The sequence below is a fragment of the Balaenoptera physalus genome, assembly GCF_965194825.1.
Source record: "Balaenoptera physalus genome assembly, chromosome: 5".
NCBI classification, from domain to species: Eukaryota; Metazoa; Chordata; class Mammalia; order Artiodactyla; family Balaenopteridae; genus Balaenoptera; species Balaenoptera physalus.
The window spans coordinates 67,101,722-67,120,322 of NC_138884.1; the positions used below are offsets into that span (position 1 = coordinate 67,101,722).

General features: G+C 35.0%; 1 long non-coding RNA gene across 1 annotated transcript in view; it reads left to right on the forward strand.

The window, feature by feature from the left end:
• The first annotated feature begins 6,157 nt into the window (after window positions 1-6,157).
• Window positions 6,158-18,601, forward strand: part of LOC309661921 — an 859,734-nt gene continuing 847,290 nt past the window's right edge. Inside the window, exon 1 of the long non-coding RNA XR_014264372.1 lies at window positions 6,158-17,438. This is a non-coding gene — a long non-coding RNA (uncharacterized lncRNA). The remainder of the gene's footprint in view (window positions 17,439-18,601) is intronic.

Genomic DNA, 18,601 nt, shown 5'->3' on the forward strand with positions numbered 1-18,601 from the left:
GACCTCCGCCATATTTAACATTACTTGCCAGAATGGTAAATTTTTACCAAGGATGAAGCTATATCAATGCATCCTAATAACCCAAAGTCCATAGTGCACCTTAGGGTTCATTCTTGCACTGTATATTCTGTAGCTTTGAACAAATGTATAATGACATATATCTACCTTTAGAATATACAAAGTATTTTCACTGCTCTAAAAATCCTCTCTGCTCTGCCTATTCATCTCTATGCCCCACTCCACCACCAGCAAATACTTATCTTTTTATTATTTATCCATAGTTTTGCCTTTTCCAGAATGTCTTATTGTTGGAATCACACAGTATGTAGCCTTTTCAGATTGACTTCTTTCACTTAGTATTATGCATTTAAGCTTCCTCTATGTCTTTTCATGGCTTGGTAGCTCATTTATTTTCAGTGCTGAATAATATTCTATTGTCTGGATGACCCACCGTTTATTTATCTATTCACTTCCTGAAGGACATCTTGGTTGCTTTCAAGTTTTGGCAATTACGAATAAAACTTCTATGTGCATAGTTTTATGTAGACATAACTTTTCAACTCTTGTAGGTAAATACTAAGCAGTGTGATTGCTGGACCTTATGTTAAGAGTATATTTAGTTTTGTAAGAAACTGCCCAACTGTGGCATTATATTATTATTTTGCATTTCCACCAGCAATGAATAAGAGTTCCTGTTTCTCCATATCCTGGCCAGCATTTAATATTGTCAGTGATCTGGCCATTCTAATAGATGTGCAGTGTTATCTCACTGTTGTCATAATTTACATTTCCCCTATGATATATGATATGGAGAATCTTTTCATATGCTTAACATTTTCTCCCAGTAAGTGGCTTTTCTTCTCATTCTCTTGATAATGTTTTTCTCAAAGCAGAAGTCTTTAATTTTATTGAAGTCCAAATTATCAATTACGTCTTTCATTGATCGTGTCTTTGTTGTTGTATCTAAAAAGGCATCGCCAGTCTCTTAGCTTTTCAATGTTCTTGGCAATCTAGAACAGAAGTTAAAATATATTCCTTTCCCAGTAGACACACTCATTAATTTATACATAGACTTTGCTCACTCAATAATTCCACATGCTTTTTGAAGCACTAAATATGTGATAAACCCTGATATATAATCTATGTGCAAATAATAGTAAACAGAGAAATTCACATGTCAAAGATTTGCTTGTTTTAGGGTTCAGATTCAGAGGTAAATTAAAGTCCTTTCTCAGATTTGTTCTAAAGTACATTACCAGTTAAAACTTAATGGTCCTGGAATTAGATACTTTTTCATTTTATTTGATGTATGGGACTAATGATTTAGTGGCATGGCCCGGAACAAAGTGTCTCTTCTTTTTTTAGTTGTTCTCATTTCATTCTCATTTAATGACACATTAGTGGCCTGAAGGAGAACTTTAATTCCCAAGAATCTTCTGTATTTCTAGTAGCAAATTTACCCTTTTACAGTTGGGAGAATATTAAGACTAGATTTTTAATTGCTACTCTAGAAAAAAAACACCAAAAAACACTTTTTAAGAGACTTAAAGAAAAGTAGCAAAGGTAGCCTGGAATTTAATATTTGTCTTGGTTAATCTGTAGATTATTTTTAGAACAGACTGGGATAAACCAGATATGATTGCTCTTTGAACATATGTAGAGGAAATTACACACTTTCTAGTATTTTCAGCCTCAAATCATTTGCTTTTCAACTCCTGATAAATGTCCACCAGGGAACAAGAATACTTTTGGTAAGCAGTTTTTCTGGTTTTTCTGGCCATCTGGTTCTCTTAGTTTCTATCTTTCTATTACATCAACATAAAGACATATTACCTGAACCATATTATATAATTTCCAAAGTATGGGATCTAACCAAACTCCTTTATAATACATAGCCATCATTTTAATAAGTAATAAGTACATGAAATTCCTCAATTTCTTTTTCTGTACATCACTAGCACAAGGATATAAATAACCCTATGAGATGCTTTTCTGCTCTCCCAGAGTAACTGACTACTTTATTAATTACCATGGAAGCATCTATGAGCTGATGCCACCCCGCATTTATCTTAGGGGTCTACTAATACTTCATTCTATCTCCTGAGGGACATACAATTTCATAAGAAAAAATGAAAGTTTATTTTATACTAAAACTTCTGCAGGGAGGTAAGGAGATACATTCATTCACTCATTCATTCAGTAAATATTTACTAAATCTCCTTCACGTGCTAGGATACAAGAATAAACAGAAAAGGCTAGATGCTTTCATGAAGAAGATATTTTTATGAGAGAAGATAGACAATAACAATAAAAATCAATCAATAAACATTATATCACAACGTGATAATGTGAAAAAATAAAGCGAAATGAGAAAAGTCACAATGGGTGGTGAAATTTGATATAGGACTGTCAAGGAAGTCTGCCTTGATATTGAGCAGAGAGCTGAAGGTAGTGATAAGCAAGCCTTGTGGATATCTGGGATACAGGATACAGATGCTACAATGGGCTTCAACTGTGAGTGTACTTGGAACATTTAGAAAATTGTAATGGCTGTAGCGTGGCTACAACAGAATAAACTATTGTGGAGAATGGTAAGATGTGAGATCAGAAAGGTAGTCAGAGGTAAAATCATTTATTAACTTTTAAGGCATATTAAGTATCTTGAATTTTACTCATTTTAAGAGGCAAGGCCATTCAAACTTTTAGTTTGAGGAGTGAATACGGATGCAATTTAGAACAATAGTAAAATTCCCTACAACAATGACTTTTTCATGAGGTTTTGTTTGTTTTGGGGTGTGTTTTTGTTTTTGTTTTAATTCCCAATGTGCTCCATTTCTCCTCCGGATTTTATTCCACAGAGGTTCTACAATTCCTTTCTACTGACCCCCAAAATTCCATGCTGTTTTAGCTCATATTTCCCACCAGTACAATAACAGCCTAGAATTATGGTCATAAAAATTATTTTATTCTTCAAGATTAACATTTGGTTATTTCATTGAACTTCCTCCCTCCTTCTAAGCATTTTATCACATTATTTACTTTCCAAAAACAAAATGCAAACCAAAACAAATGAATCAGTTAAAAATGGTGTTTTTCTATTGGAGGGAGTTGTGGTTTAGAGAATAAGATTCCTTTTATATTTTTATGCTCCTCTCTGCCTCATTTTCTTAGGAAAATTTCCTTAACTTTCCGATAGCTTAATTTTCCTATGGGGCTTATGTATTTTTATCCTTAGCCTTTTAATAACTTTGGGGAAGTGAGAGATGAAATGAATTGAAATGATTACTGAACTGCTAGCACTTAATACAAAAATATTAAATGGTCAAAGTTTTAATTAAGCTGTATTGATTCTATTGCTCTTAATCTACATCAGACAGGTAGAATTGACCTGTGAATACATTCCGTCACTTCTACACTTTATTTTCTAGTACTAAATTACATAGTGGAAGTGGCTGGATGTATATTTCTGTTTATCTTCTAGAATATCATCACCTGTCAAAATATTTGTTCAATAATAAAATGCTAGAATAACATTCTCTGAAATTTTGAGAGATAGGGTTTCATGAATAAATAGCAGCTAGCATATTTACCTTGTCTGTAAGAGAAGTAACAGAAAGGCTTTGTGTCAATCAATATGAAAATGTAATTTAATCCAATGAGATAAAAATCAATTTTCCTTTTTTGAAGTTTCAAAGTAGTTAAATATCACCTGTTCTGCTTAATTAGTTTTTGATATTTGTACAAACTCACCTTTAAACTTCAAAACAATACAGCTTTTGTTTGAGCTTCAGATTTCTTTTCTCTGTTCTAATTACATTCTGTGTTAGCTGGCTAGAGAGAGGAAAGGAAAGCTTTTTCTGCAGAGAAACCCTGTAGTTTTAATGGTGATACATAGGATTTTCAGGCTCCAATGATCAGAACAGTCTTCTGTTACATTCTCAACTGTGGTAGTCAATAAATGAAGCTTTGTCTGCAAACTGCAAATTTACCACAAACCCACCACACATTTGGAAAAAGGTTAAGAGTATAGTTGAAAGTTATATTGTTGTTGGTGTTTATGAAAGCAGGAAGAGGAACTTTTGCAATTGGCTACTGGCATGTTTGAGTAATTTAAGAATTCATATCCTGATACATAAATGAATTAGGTAAATTTTAGAAAGGAGATAGGTGGAATGGACACATACAAATGTGCAGACACATCATATAATCTGGCACTTTTAGGACAAAAGTACTCAAGTTTAAGAAGAAAGAAATCCTCTTCATTATTGTCAGTATTAGTTTGCTTATCTTAGCAGAGCAATATATCTGTGATGGAAATAGGGAGGTACAACCCAGATTTCCCTTCAAGGAATAATATATTGCCCTGGCTTCTAGAATACTGTCTGCTGACAACCTTAAGCTATCAGAACTTTTAGGATGGTCTCTGTTGCAGACAGTGCCCTGCTCAAGGTCATGCCCTTCCTGGGGTGACATATAACTAATGATTGATGGGGGGACATAAAGAGGAGGGCATAAGGGGTTCATCATTCTTTCTCAACACCAGACAGCTTAGATGGGCCATTTCAACTCCAGAGCTTCTAAGGGGTGGGCTGAGGCTCGTGGGCCCACCGTATTTTTCCTTGCTCCCTTTCCATTGTCCCTTTGGTATTGATAGCAATGGTTTATTCCTAATAAACATCCTGACACTAAACTCTTACACTTGGTTTCCCTCAGAATATGACCTAGGACAGCACTACTGTCCAGTCTCCAGAAAGTCATTGGTTCTTGAAAGGTATGTGCATCTATTATAGTGATTTTTTTGTGTTGTCAGCCAAATATTTTATATTTGGCAACAGATTATAGTAAAAAAAAAAAAAAAGTGACAATAATATATTCCATGAAGTTTTACTAGCAAGTACTGTCATCTCTTTGGGACTATAAGTTTTTTCACCTTTAAATTAATAAAACTTATCTTAGGTAACTGTGGTTAAGATTAGCAAATTAAGTAAAACTCTCTGGATACTAATTAGATAAGTGGATACTTTTAAGAGAGAAAAAGAATGTATAATTGTTAAGAAAGTGACCTTTTGTGTTAGTCTGATTTTGTTCAGGAAATAGCTTTGCCCCTTGATGATAATGAGCGCTTGGCCAATTGTTAGCCAAAGTTTCCTCTTCCATAAAATGGGGATAAGGGAAAACCAGAAATACCATTTATATATGATTAAATTAAATAATGTATATAAAGTTTCATATAATATGTGGCTCATAGTAAGCCCTCCATACTTATTAGTTATTTAATTAAAGAGGAGGAAAGTGAAATATAAACCTCATTAGTATAAATTCTACATGCTTAAAAAATGTGGAGTTCATAACATAAAAACCATGATGATCAATTATTAGATAGTAATGTTAGCTCTTTCCAAAGAAAGAAAAAAAAAGGACATTGATAAATCTTCCATTCAACTTAGGTTTAAGGAATTATGAATAAGGACTTTTTTTTCATGACTAAAAATGTGTGTTGGCGGGGCAGAGAATTCTTCTCATTCTACAAACTCATTTAAGATACTGTTTGTTACTACTATCCCTTCTAAATTACCATCAAAGTGACTAAATAAAAATACAAAATTTGGGGGAGAAATCTATAGATTCACCAGAAATCGGCAAAGTACTCTGCTGGTTATTCTCCATTTGCCCCATACTCCCATCCTCTGACTTTCTTTCCCTTAATCTGCACCCAAAAGGTTATATCCCAAGGATAACATGACAAGAATTTCCGACCATCTGGCTTCTAGAAGTTCAAGCAGTGGGATATACCTGCAGGTTATGGGAGGTACAGAGAAGAGAGATTTTTTTAAAAATTTCATTTGTATAAGGGTTTTTGTTTTTTGCTCCCTTCCTATTTCCTCACAGCATCTCAAGCAATTACTGATTCCCTCCTAGACTTTTGCTCCTCCTCCACAGTTCCGGATCTCACTCATCTCCAGTAACCCTAGTTCTTCCTTGTGTCCATTCAGCCCTGGGATAGTTTTGGATTTTGCTATTGCTAATTATTTATTACCTCACAATCCCTTGCTTATTTCTTTGTCTGCCTATGCCTGTGAAAGGGATGCCTGTATTAGAACCTTTTTGTTTGAATCACTTGAAGTGAATTCTGGTTTCTCCTGGGATTCAGAACAGACATACATGGTCACCAGGGTGACTTCTGAAGCCACATTTTGAAGATGGTACCTTTGAAAAAAGGGAAAGAAGACAACCTGGCTGGCACATAGGTATCAATGTCAGTACAACACACAATCAAGCTATTGAGAGAGCAAGGAACAGATTAGGGTCTTTTAGGCCATTTAAGAGTTTTTGCCACTAATTTTAGAAAAAGTTTTTAAGAATGAAAATTATCTAGTGTAATACAGCTACATATTAACACAGACAAGTTTTATTGGCTGTAATTTAAAACAAAGTATTTTTTTCTTTTCTTGTCCCATTAAATGTGTTCATTGGACAAGGTTCCTTCCTGATTCTGTATGAAAATTCATACAGTCTTACAAAATTTCTGACTACTGTTAGTTTAAAAAAATAAGGCTACTGTCAATTAATATCACCAAATATACCCTGAATTCAAATATTCTGCTTGTTAAATAACAATACTTAAATCTTCATGCACAGGTGAATTTCTCTACTCTTCTTAATCAAGGATGCTAAGCAGAGAAATGCAGGGCTGCTCTGACTAAGGCAGATGGCTGGCTGTCTAGAGTTCTGCTCAGCTGACCCTGGCCTTTCTCCCAGAGGTGACACAGAGTCACCATAGAGGCAGTCATATGAGATAGGGTTTGGAAACTACTAATATGGAGGCAGGTATAAAGGGAAATACTAAGATGAATACAGATTGTCTCATAATGTCCTTACTTTATGAGTAATGAAATACAGGATGAAAAATATTTGTTACTGTAGCTAATCTTGGAAAATAAACTGGGAAGGAATATTCAAAAGAGTAGATTTGACCCCAACATCCTACACGGTCCATTATGTCTTTAAAATTCTGGATGAAGTTCTTTTTGACATATTTTTTAAATGATTCCTCTTCTCCTCGCTGAAGGTTAATGGTATGTTTCTTATGATCTATTTCTTATACCCACTAGTTTTTTTCTGATATATGTTTTACTTTTCCTTGACAATAGAGCCTTGCCCTGAACCCCAGTCTTCTTTATTTGATCTTGGAAGCCTGCTTGGCTCTCCCTGTCTTTCTCCCCATGCCCGTAGTCTCAAACTACCTTAATTTTAAGTTGGAGCCTTATCTCAGTCATGTTTTTTATCACCACAATGAATTGTGCTGCCATCTGTCTTACTTCTCATATTGCCTGCTAGCCATAATGTCCATTATTCTCTACTGTATTAAACCTATTGGATATAAATCAAGCACAAAAAATCAATCAAAAGTACAAAATCAAAAGGTGACAAAATGGAATTAAGACGTATATAGCATAAAGGCCAGTCCAAGAGTTGGTCCAGTTCCTAAAACCTCAACTCTTTCTATTTTTGAACGTTTCCTCTTCTTTGCTTGTCTAAATGAGAAGTCCCAGGATGCTTTTTAGTCAAGTACTGTTCAGATCCTCTTTTTTGTTATATTTATGTTTGAGAATATTAATGCCAGAGCCCCTATCCACAGTCCTAATAGTCCCTCAGTGACTTTCCAATACGTGACACAAAATTTTCTTATTATTTCTTTTTATATTTTGTATAGCCCACCTGTAATACAAGAAAATTCTTATGGTATATCTGCTGCATATATCAACTTCAACATGTTAACTTGAGTTTTTTTTTTTTTAAGTTAATTAATTAATTTATTTATTTTTTATATTTATTCTTGGCTGTGTTGGGACTTCGTTTCTGTGCGAGGGCTTTCTCCAGTTGCAGCAAGTGGGAGCCACTCTTCATCGCGGTGCGCGGGCCTCTCACTATTGTGGCCTCTCTTGTTATGGAGCACAGGCTCCAGAAGCGCAGGCTCAGTAGTTGTGGCTCACGGGCCTAGTCGCTCCGCGGCATGTGGGATCCTCCCAGACCAGGGCTCGAACCCTTGTCCCCTGCATTAGCAGGCAGATTCTCAACCACTGCGCCACCAGGGAAACCCTTTTTTTTTTTTTTTTTAACAAATAATAGAAGTGGTTTATGGATAAAATCTGTTTTTCAACATTTACAAATGTATCCTATACATATTTTATTAGCTCCCACACTATTAACAGGAAAAAAATAGCAGGTATAAAAAAATATGATTTTGGAATTTTATTATACATTAATATATGAGAAAATAAATCTGCAAGCTTTCATCCATTCACTTTTGAAGCATATTTATTTAGGGTCTGTTATTTGGTAGTGTGGATCAGGCATAAAATAAATCCAGAGCCCCATTGTTCCAATTTTTAATCTAGATCTCTAACCTCAGAACATCTACTACTGTATTTATAGCCATAATTTGTTTTAATCTTTTGGCTAGTCTTGTGATTCAGTTTTGTTACAAATAAGTATTCATCCTTTGGCATCTTCATCCTTTTAAATATGGCCCCAAGTTGTTTTATAATTTCTACACACATTAATGCATATAGGTTTAGGTCATGCAACCTGGAAAATATTAAAAATGAAAAAGTAGGTTTGATTTATTCTCAAGAACATCAAGCATCATCAGATTTTGGTTTGGTTTGTTGGGTATATTTCATTAATAGAAATATTTATTATAAATATATATTTACTGTTAATATTTCAAAAAGACAATATTTTTTAAAGTTTCCACTTAAAGATTCATCTTAATCTTGACAAATGATTTTCAACTGTGTCTAGCCAAGTAACCCTAGAATACTGGTAATTATAACATAGAATATGTATACTAACTATAGATCTGTAGTATGTATATATTTTTTTCTTCCAGTTTTATTAAGATATAATTGACATACAGAACTGTATAAGGTTAAGGTGTACAGCATAGTGATGTGACTTACATACATCATGAAATGATCACCACAGTAAGTTTAGTGAACATCCGTTATCTCATATAGATACAACATGAAAGAAAAAGAAAGAAAATTATTTTTTCCTTGTAATGAGAACTCAGGATTTACTCTCTTAACAACTTTCATATATAACATATAGCAGTAATTATATTTATTATATTGTACATTACATCCCTAGTACTTATTTGTCTTATAACTGGAAACTTGACCTTCTGACCACCTTCATCCAATTCCCCCTCCCCCTTCCCCCACGCTTCTGATAACCACAAATCTGATCTCTTTTCCCTGGTAGCGCAGTGGTTAAGAATCCGCCTGCGAATGCAGGGGACATGGGTTCGAGCCCCGGTCTGGGAAGATCCTACATCTTTTGAGTTTGTGTGTTTGTTTTTGAAGTATAATTGACCTACAACACTATGTTATATCTTGTGTGTATATTTAATATGAGAAACTGACAAAGTATAATAAATGAGTATAATAAAACACATTGGGCTTCCCTGGTGGCGCAGTGGTTGAGAATCTGCCTGCTAATGCAGGGGACACGGGTTTGAGCCCTGGTCTGGGAAGATCCCACATGCCGCGGAGCAACTAGGCCCGTGAGCCACAACTACTGAGCCTGCGCGTCTGGAGCCTGTGCTCCGCAACACGAGAGGCCACAATAGTGAGAGGCCCACACACCGCGATGAAGAGTGGCCCCCACTTGCCACAACTAGAGAAAGCCCTCGCACAGAAACGAAGACCCAACACAGCCAAAAATAATAAATAAATAAATTAATTAAATTAAAATAAACAATGCTGTTAAACTAAATCTATAAAAAAAGTAAATAAATAAAAATAAAAAAAAAACACATTTATACACAGGCCCCAGGTATATCTTTTAATGGAAAAGGATTAAATATAAGAAATTATTAAGTATTAGCTAGTTGATTTTCTATGGAGCCTGCTCAACAAATATTTTTATAAAGTGTCCTTTATAAATTAAATCAGCAAATACCATATATTGTAACAGCAATTTTCTATCAACACTTCATCAACAAAGTTTTCAAGAAAATATTTTAGATTAAAATGCTCTATATAATTCTATTAAGATAATAGTCAGAATATTTCTGTATTATATATTTCTAAATGAATCTAACATAAGTCAATTTTATTGATCTGCTCTTAGATCTTTGTATTAAAATGGGGAATATATAATATCACCTTTATTTTCTCTAAGTTATAAAAATTACAGTGTTTCTAATGCACACCAGATATGTGCAAAATCTCTTTCTTTTCTGTTATAAGATCTGTTTTGTAGCACTAGGGGGGTTACTTTCATTTACATGTTAATTGAAAAGAAAATAGTGGGAAAATGTTAGGAAGATGATAGAAAGAAGCCTATTTATCCCACCTAAACTTAGGTGTCACTTACTCATTCCTGTTAGATAGAAAAATAACAAGACTATCCAATTAATTACTCACATAGATTGCAATTTTGCAGCTATCTCCTGGCAAAAATGAGAAATCTATTAATCAATGAAAATGGAATGAATCATAAGCTTCCCTTCCCCCTACACACAACTTTAACTTTTTTCTGATATGGGCTGGGACTTTTGTGTAGATTTGAAGATGAAGAAGCTCATTAATTTAGACAGATTTCATTCCTAAAATGTTCCATTAGTCTCTGCTGTTATGAAATCAAACTACTCTGTATAAAATCTCGTTTAGTTTTCAAGATGACAGCCTTGCTATCCCTAAAGAATGGCTAGAATGGTGTGATATGTTTATAACTCCCTTGTTTTCAGTATAATTGAGAAAATATTATTTATAAAGCAGAGGGAGCTGTATTACTTCATATATTTAATCATACTGAAAAATATCTGGTGAAAATTATAGTAATATTTCCTATTCAATCAACTACATGTATGTGAGTAAAATAGCTAACTGTTTAGCTAAACAAAAAAAAACTACCTATCCATCTTATTTCTGTGGGAAAATATAATATTTGTAAGGACATATATATTTCAGGTTGATTGTCTTCTAAACTCCTGCATATTTTTTTCTTTATCTTTAGGATAGCTTGATCTAATGTCTCCCATTCAAATCTGCAGAGGACTATGTGCTTGATAATAATTATAATTTCAATTCTCTATCAAAATAATTAAATGACACATATAGGACTAATTCTAAGTTTATTACAAAAAAAAATCACTGGATTTAGAAAGGGGACAAACAAGGAAATACCAAATCATTCCATAGTATAAAAGGTAATATTTTTAACTTAAGCAAACTCTATCAAAAAGCAAATTGAGCAATAGATGAATACTAGTTGTCATGAGATAAATTGTAAATAGTAGTTTTAAATGGAGATCTTTATACTTTCATAAAATCTATTAACACTACATCTATAAACAGATTTTTGAGGCTTCCATTAAGCCAATTAGAAACATCCCCACAAACCATGCCTCTGAACTCTGAAGAGTTTTGAAATTTAACAGTAAGAAAAGGAAGAAAATGTAAAGTCAGTCACCACTCATTTCATCTTATATCTTGGAAAAATTGTTTTATTGTGCCAAAACTGGAAGAAAAAGTGTCTCAGCTCTTCTTAATACTATTAACTCCTGAAGAGATTCTCTGAGAAATCCATCACCTCATGCCCCCAACTCCTTCACCTCCATCATCTATCCATGAAGATCTCAATGGAATTTCCCTTACTGCAAGCCCTCTGCCCACTTCAGTCCCAACTAAATCTCTTAGCTATTTCTATGCTACCTCAAAGCTTAAAATAATTTTTCTCCTGGCCCAGCACTGGTAAGCCTGTGAGGCTAAGATTTGTATGCATAAAGGCATAGTAAACCAACTTTTATCTGTAATCTTGCTTTATCCTTGAGGTATATCCTGTAATTGGGATAACATCCTCTGTTTCAAATGCACAAGTGTTTTTAGAAGAAATTACTCCTTCATGTTTGGTCTGTGGAACAGTATAAAGGTTCTAATCTCTGATACTACAATATAACCATCATTTGTCCATTAATTCATCCATCTATCCATTATTTTGACAATATTTATTGAACATCTACTGAGTGTTAGGTAATATTCCTGGTGCAGGGACTAAGTCATTCCACAAAACAGATAACATTCTTGACATCCACTCAAATACCACATTCAGGTGGAGTAAGAAATAAACAAATAAATCATGTGTACTCTATAGTTATGTGATGCATGGTAAGAGGGACAGGGCATCTTGGGTAAGTCTGACTATTTTATAGAGAGTGATCAGGCAGAGCCTCTGTGACAAAGTCACAATAGTTCAGATAACAGAAAGAAGTGTCAGAGTGAGCATCTCCCACATGGAGGCATGGGGAGGTTTCAGGGAGAGGAAAAAGCAAGTGCAGAGGACTTGAAATAAGAACATCCTTGGTGTGTTTGGTGCCCATAAAAGAAGTAAATAGTCCCGGAAGAGAATAAACTACAGAGATGAAGGTTGAAAATGAAGTTAGAGAACCATATATGTGGTGGGGAGAAGATCACATGTAGTTCTATAGACCACTGGAGATGTTACCGGGTTGGCGTGTGTTGTGTCAAATAGCTCCGATCCAGGAGGTCAACAGAAGATGTGGACCAGCAGTCTCGGTCCTTGTGATAGCAAGCAAAGAATTGCAGACTACCACTTCGGGCTTAAGCGCAAGGCAAATTTTATTAAAGCATAGTTACACTCTCAGAGGGAGAGCGGGCTGTTTCTGTGAAGTGAAACCAGACATCCTGTACAGGCTTAAGGGCATTTATAAGAAATGTTCATCGAGGAGGTGGGGTGCGATCATGGGTGAGTGACAGGGGATCATTATTCGATTGACAGTCCAGAGTCATGTAACAAGTTCATTATTGTGCATGCCGTTACCCTTGATTCACTAAGAAAAGGCCACGGGCCGGGGGAGGGGCAAAACCACATGCAGATTTCATTATAGTGATGGTATAATGAGTTTGGGTTTACTATAGGTTATACGCCTGTGTAGTCTGGGCATGCGCAGCCTGGGGAAGTTTCCTCATGTCACTCTACTCCCTCTTTATCAGGATAAGTTGCCTACCACCCGACCATAGTTTCGCCTGTTCTGAGTGGGGTCAGGGGAGGGTCCCCAGATGGTTGGGGTGTAACTTGACTACCACCCTCTTGTCTTTCTGCCACTGTCACCTCCTTGCTGCTAATGTCTGACTAGCTAACAGAAAGACTTTGACTTACACTTTGAATAAGACGGGAAGCCATCGCAATGCTTTATGAAGAGTGTTGATATGATCTAATTTTGTTTTAAAAAAAATCTCTGGCTGCTATATGGAGACTGCATGTTGGAAGCAGGGAGAACACTTAAGAGAATACTGAAATAGTCCAAGTGACATAGATAAGATTGTGCTGCAGTACAGGGCATGATTTGATTGTGTATGTGTTTGTGTGTGTGTGTGTGGTGTGTGTGTGTGTGTGTGTGTAAATTTTAAGGGAAAAACTTATTGGCTATTAACATGACTTGGATGTGGGGTGAAAGAAAAAGAGAGAGTCAAAGATTGTTTTACTTGTGACCTTGATAAAAGGTTTCTTTGAACTGGTAGGTATGAACGTCTGATTAGAGTGAATTTAGGAAATAATTGGAGGTAAAGAAATGGAGTCAGTGAGTAAGGCAATGTTTATTTAGAAGTTTTGGTTTCAAGAAAGAAGGAAAAATGAGATAGTTACTGAAGGGGAATGTGAGGTCAAGACAAAATATATATATATATATATTTTTGTAAATAAGAGATGTTATAGAATCTTTTGCTATTATATCTATAGAATTTGTTTGTTCTAAGAATGATACACTAGAGAAACAAAATGATGGATGAGGAAGGGTAAACTACCTGAAGCAATGTCTTTGTTATGCAAGAAGGGATGAGATCTAGTTTACAAAGGAGGTTGGGTGTAGAAAGGAGTATAAGAGTTTACCCCATCCTAACAGTAGTTAAAACAATTTAGATGAAAGCAAAATTTCCTTATTCATGGGTAGAAGGAATGTGTGGAATATCTCTTTTGATTGATTATGTTTTCACTAAGAAATGTCAGCATGTTCATCTATTGATAACTTGTGGATGGAAGAAGTAGTTCTTGAGTCTGAAAAGATGAAAAATTTGGAGAAACAAAACTAGGAAACTAGGAGAGTAGAGTAAAAATTGTAAAACGGTTAAATTGGTTCTCATGACTTGTAATTGACTGTTTTTTAGGTTCATCAGAATGGAATTTAGATTGAATATGAGACTATTTTTCCTGCAGAAGATAGTTTATTTTTCCCTAATTTGTATCAGTAATAGCTGAGAGAGAGAGAAAGAAAGAGAGGGATTTTTCTTCACTTTGCTACCATTCTTACGTTGTATTATCTTAAGACTTGATTTAAGCAAAATAATTATTTCCCCCAACAGATTTTGCATATAGAGCTAATTTTTCTAATCTCATTGATGCAAGGTTAGTCCCATGACTTTTCTTTTTACTTTTATATAGTAAAATTATCTAATTATCCTTAGTTCAAAATAAATTTATTTTAATGATTAAAATATCTGCCTATATGCAATGATTAATTTTATGTGTCAACTTGGCTAGGCCATGATACATAGATATTTGGTCAAATACCAGTCTAGATTTTTCTTTGAAGGTATTTTTTTTAGATAAGATTAACATTAAAGCCAGTAGACTTTGAGTAGAGCAGACTACCCTTCATCATGTGTGTGGGTCTTGTAAAACAAAGAATGTTGCTTGCCATCAAGTCATTAGCCATTGTAGTTCCTGTCATACAGTATACCCTGAAAGGAATTCAGGATGAAGTGTTCTGTGTTTTGGATATAGGGACCCTTAAATAGTTCAGATAGTTCAGATTCAAATTGTAAAAAAGAATTTCAATGACCTCAGATTCTTGTATCTTCCAATACATAAAGAAGTACTAAAATGATTAACTTGAGGTATCTGTTCTTTGTGATTAGAAGTAATATTTTTAGCCTTGACTACATGTATGACCCAGCCAAAAAATTCATATGTATATACTGGCCCCTCCCCTATCTCTTCAGAGCAGTTCCTCAGAGCTATCTGAGAGGCTTCTCCCAGGCTATAGTCCTCAGTAAGGTCCCCAAATAAAACTGAAGCTCACAGCTCATGTGGTGCATTGTTTTCAGTTGACAGCCTCATCCAATCAGTTGAAGGCTTTAATACAAAAGAGACTGAGCTCCCTAAAGGAAAAGGGAATTCTACCAGCAGACTGCCTTTGGACTCAAACTGAAAGTCTTCCCTGGATCTCTAGTCTGCTAGCTTGGCCTGAAGATTTTGGATTTGGCAGCCTCTACAATCACATGAGCCAATTTCTTAAAATCTCTCTCTATATATCTATCTCTGTATCTATCAATCTATCTGTATCTGTCTATCCATCTATCTACATATAAACACATGCACACACACATGCACATCCTATTGTTCTGTTTCTCTGGAGAAACCTAACTAATAATATACTATATAACAGGCAAACTTTGAATCATATTTCTGAATCATATTTCAAGTTCAGCTTATATTCTCCCTCTGACCTAACCTGCTCCAACAGGACACCTGAAGTGCGTACAATTGATTTTCTTTCTAATTTTCCCTAGTCTTATGCTTCTTTTCCTCACATTCTCTTCAACTTGCTAAACATAGTTTATGAGCATTCCAGTGTTGTAGCAGTAGCCAGGCCAGGTCTAGTTGACTAGTACTATCATGATCTATCACTGACATCCTCTAAGTTTAGTGGGTAATCAAACTCTATCTCTTGTGGAAAGCTTTGTGGACTTTTCAGAGACTGTCCTCCACTGGGGATCCCTCATCTGTATTTCACTTAAGAGAAGTCATACTTGCACCATATGGTCACATAAAATCCCTCCTGTAACACTTCTGAGAGGGTCCACGCCTCCTCAAGGCAGTCAGTTGAGAAAGATTTAAAAATAACTGGTTTCCATCCCCTTTTTTAGTCCCTGAGAGAAAGCTCTCATAATTTTGTGCCCCAACAAACTCTGGGAGGTGTCCTCATGAAGATACATCTCCTGGTTCTGTCCTTCACAAAGTCTTCATGAAACTACCCCTCCTGGCTCTGTAAGCAGACTGCACGGGACAAATATCAAAATCTGTTTGGTCTTTCATAAAGCCACTTGACTGAACCTGACTTGAGAGAGAAAATAATTCTCTCCCTTTCTTCACTGTGAGACAAGAGAATATATTACAGAGCTGTGGTATTTACCAAAGAAATTCTAATCTCCAATTTCTTGAGATCTTAATTAATCATTTTATATCCACAATCTGAATCAGCCACTAGTGCTACAAAATATAATTGTTAAACCTAAGTGAAGCAAATTGTTTTCATTTGATAGTTCCTGTTTTCCTCTGTATCTCAGAACCATAAATTCTAATTCTAATGACATAATATGTAATTCTAAACATAAATATTTACATAATCTTTTCTATTCCAAATAAGGATACTAATTATAAGGCATTGTTGTTGGGATTGTTTTGTTTTTTGTGTTGATTTCTTTTTTAAAGTTTGCTCATTTCTGGTATAGAATTAGTCGCCTTTATTCCTTTAAGATTTAATTATATATTTCCATCAAACAGTTGGAACAAAAGTACATGAACACATAATGAATAAACTTACATAATTTAACAATTGTGTGAGGATCCTGGCAGTTTATGCTAATGACCTGAAGTTTGGCTGAACCCAAATGAGTGAGTTCCTGGCCACTCAAATAACAGAATAAAATGTGAAGAAGTTCACAGGCAAATTCTATCAAACATTTAGAGAAGAGCTAACACCTATCCTTCTCAAACTCTTCCAAAATATAGAAGAGGGAGGAACACTCCCAAACTCATTCTATGAGACCATCATCACCCTGATACCAAAACCAGATAAAGATGTCACAAAGAAAGAAAACTACAGGCCAATATCACTGATGAACATAGATGCAAAATTCCTCAACAAAATACTAGCAAACAGAATCCAACAGCACATTAAAAGGATCATACACTATGATCAAGTGGGGTTTATCCCAGGAATGCAAGGATTCTTTAATATACCCAAATCAATCAATGTGATACACCATATTAACAAACTGAAGGCAAAAAACCATATGATCATCTCAATAGATGCAGAGAAAGCTTTTGACAAAATTCAACACTCATTTATGATAAAAACCCTCCAGAAAGTAGGCATAGAGGGAACTTTCCTCAACATAATAAAGGCCATATATGACAAACCCACAGCCAACATCGTCCTCAATGGTGAAAAACTGAAACCATTTCCACTAAGATCAGGAACAAGACAAGGTTGTCCACTCTCACCACTATTATTGAACATAGTTTTGGAAGTTTTAGCCACAGCAATCAGAGAAGAAAAAGAAATAAAAGGAATCCAAATTGGAAAAGAAGTAAAGCTGTCACTGTTTGTAGATGACATGATGCTATATGTAGAGAATCTTAAAGATGCTACCAGAAAACTACTAGAGCTAATCAATGAATTTGGTAAAGTAGCAGGATACAAAATTAATGCACGGAATTCTCTTGCATTCCTATACACTAATGTGAAAAATCTGAAAGTGAAATTAAGAAAACACTCCCATTTACCATTGCAACAAAAAGAATAAAATATCTAGGAATAAACCTACCTAAGGAGACAAAAGACCTGTATGCAGAAAATTATAAGACACTGATGAAAGAAATTAAAGATGATATAAATAGATGGAGAGATATATCATGTTCTTGTATTGGAAGAATCAACATTGTGAAAATGACTCTACTACCCAAAACAATCTACAGATTCAATGCAATCCCTATCAAACTACCACTGGCATTTTTCACAGAACTAGAACAAAAAATTTCACAATTTGTATGGAAACACAAAAGACCCCGAATAGCCAAAGCAATCTTGAGAACGAAAAATGGAACTGGAGGAATCAGGGTCCCTGACTTCAGACTATATTACAAAGCTACAGTAATCAAGACAGTATGGTACTGGCACAAAAACAGAAATATAGATCAATGGAACAGGATAGAAAGCCCAGAGATAAACCCATGCACATATGGTCACCTTATCTTTGATAAAGGAGGCAAGAATATACAATGGAGAAAAGAGAGCATCTTCAATAACTGGTGCTGGGAAAACTGGACGGCTACATGTAAAAGAATGAAATTAGAACACTCACTAACACCATACACAAAAATAAACTCAAAATGGATTAAAGACCTAAATGTAAGGCCAGACAGCATCAAACTCTTAGAGGAAAATATAGGCAGAACACTGTATGACATAAATCACAGCAAGATCCTTTTTGACCCACCGCCTACAGAAGTGGAAATAAAAAACAAAAATAAACAAATGTGAACTAATGAAACTTAAAAGCTTTTGCACAGCAAAGGAAACGATAAACAAGACAAAAGACAACCTTCAGAATGGGAGAAAATATTTGCAAATGAAGCAACTGACAAAGGATTAATCTCCAAAATTTACAAGCAGCTCATGCAGCTCAATATCAAAAAACAAACAACCCAATCCAAAAATGGGCAGAAGACCTAAATAGACATTTCTCCAAAGAAGATATACAGATTGCCAACAAACACATGAAAGAATGCT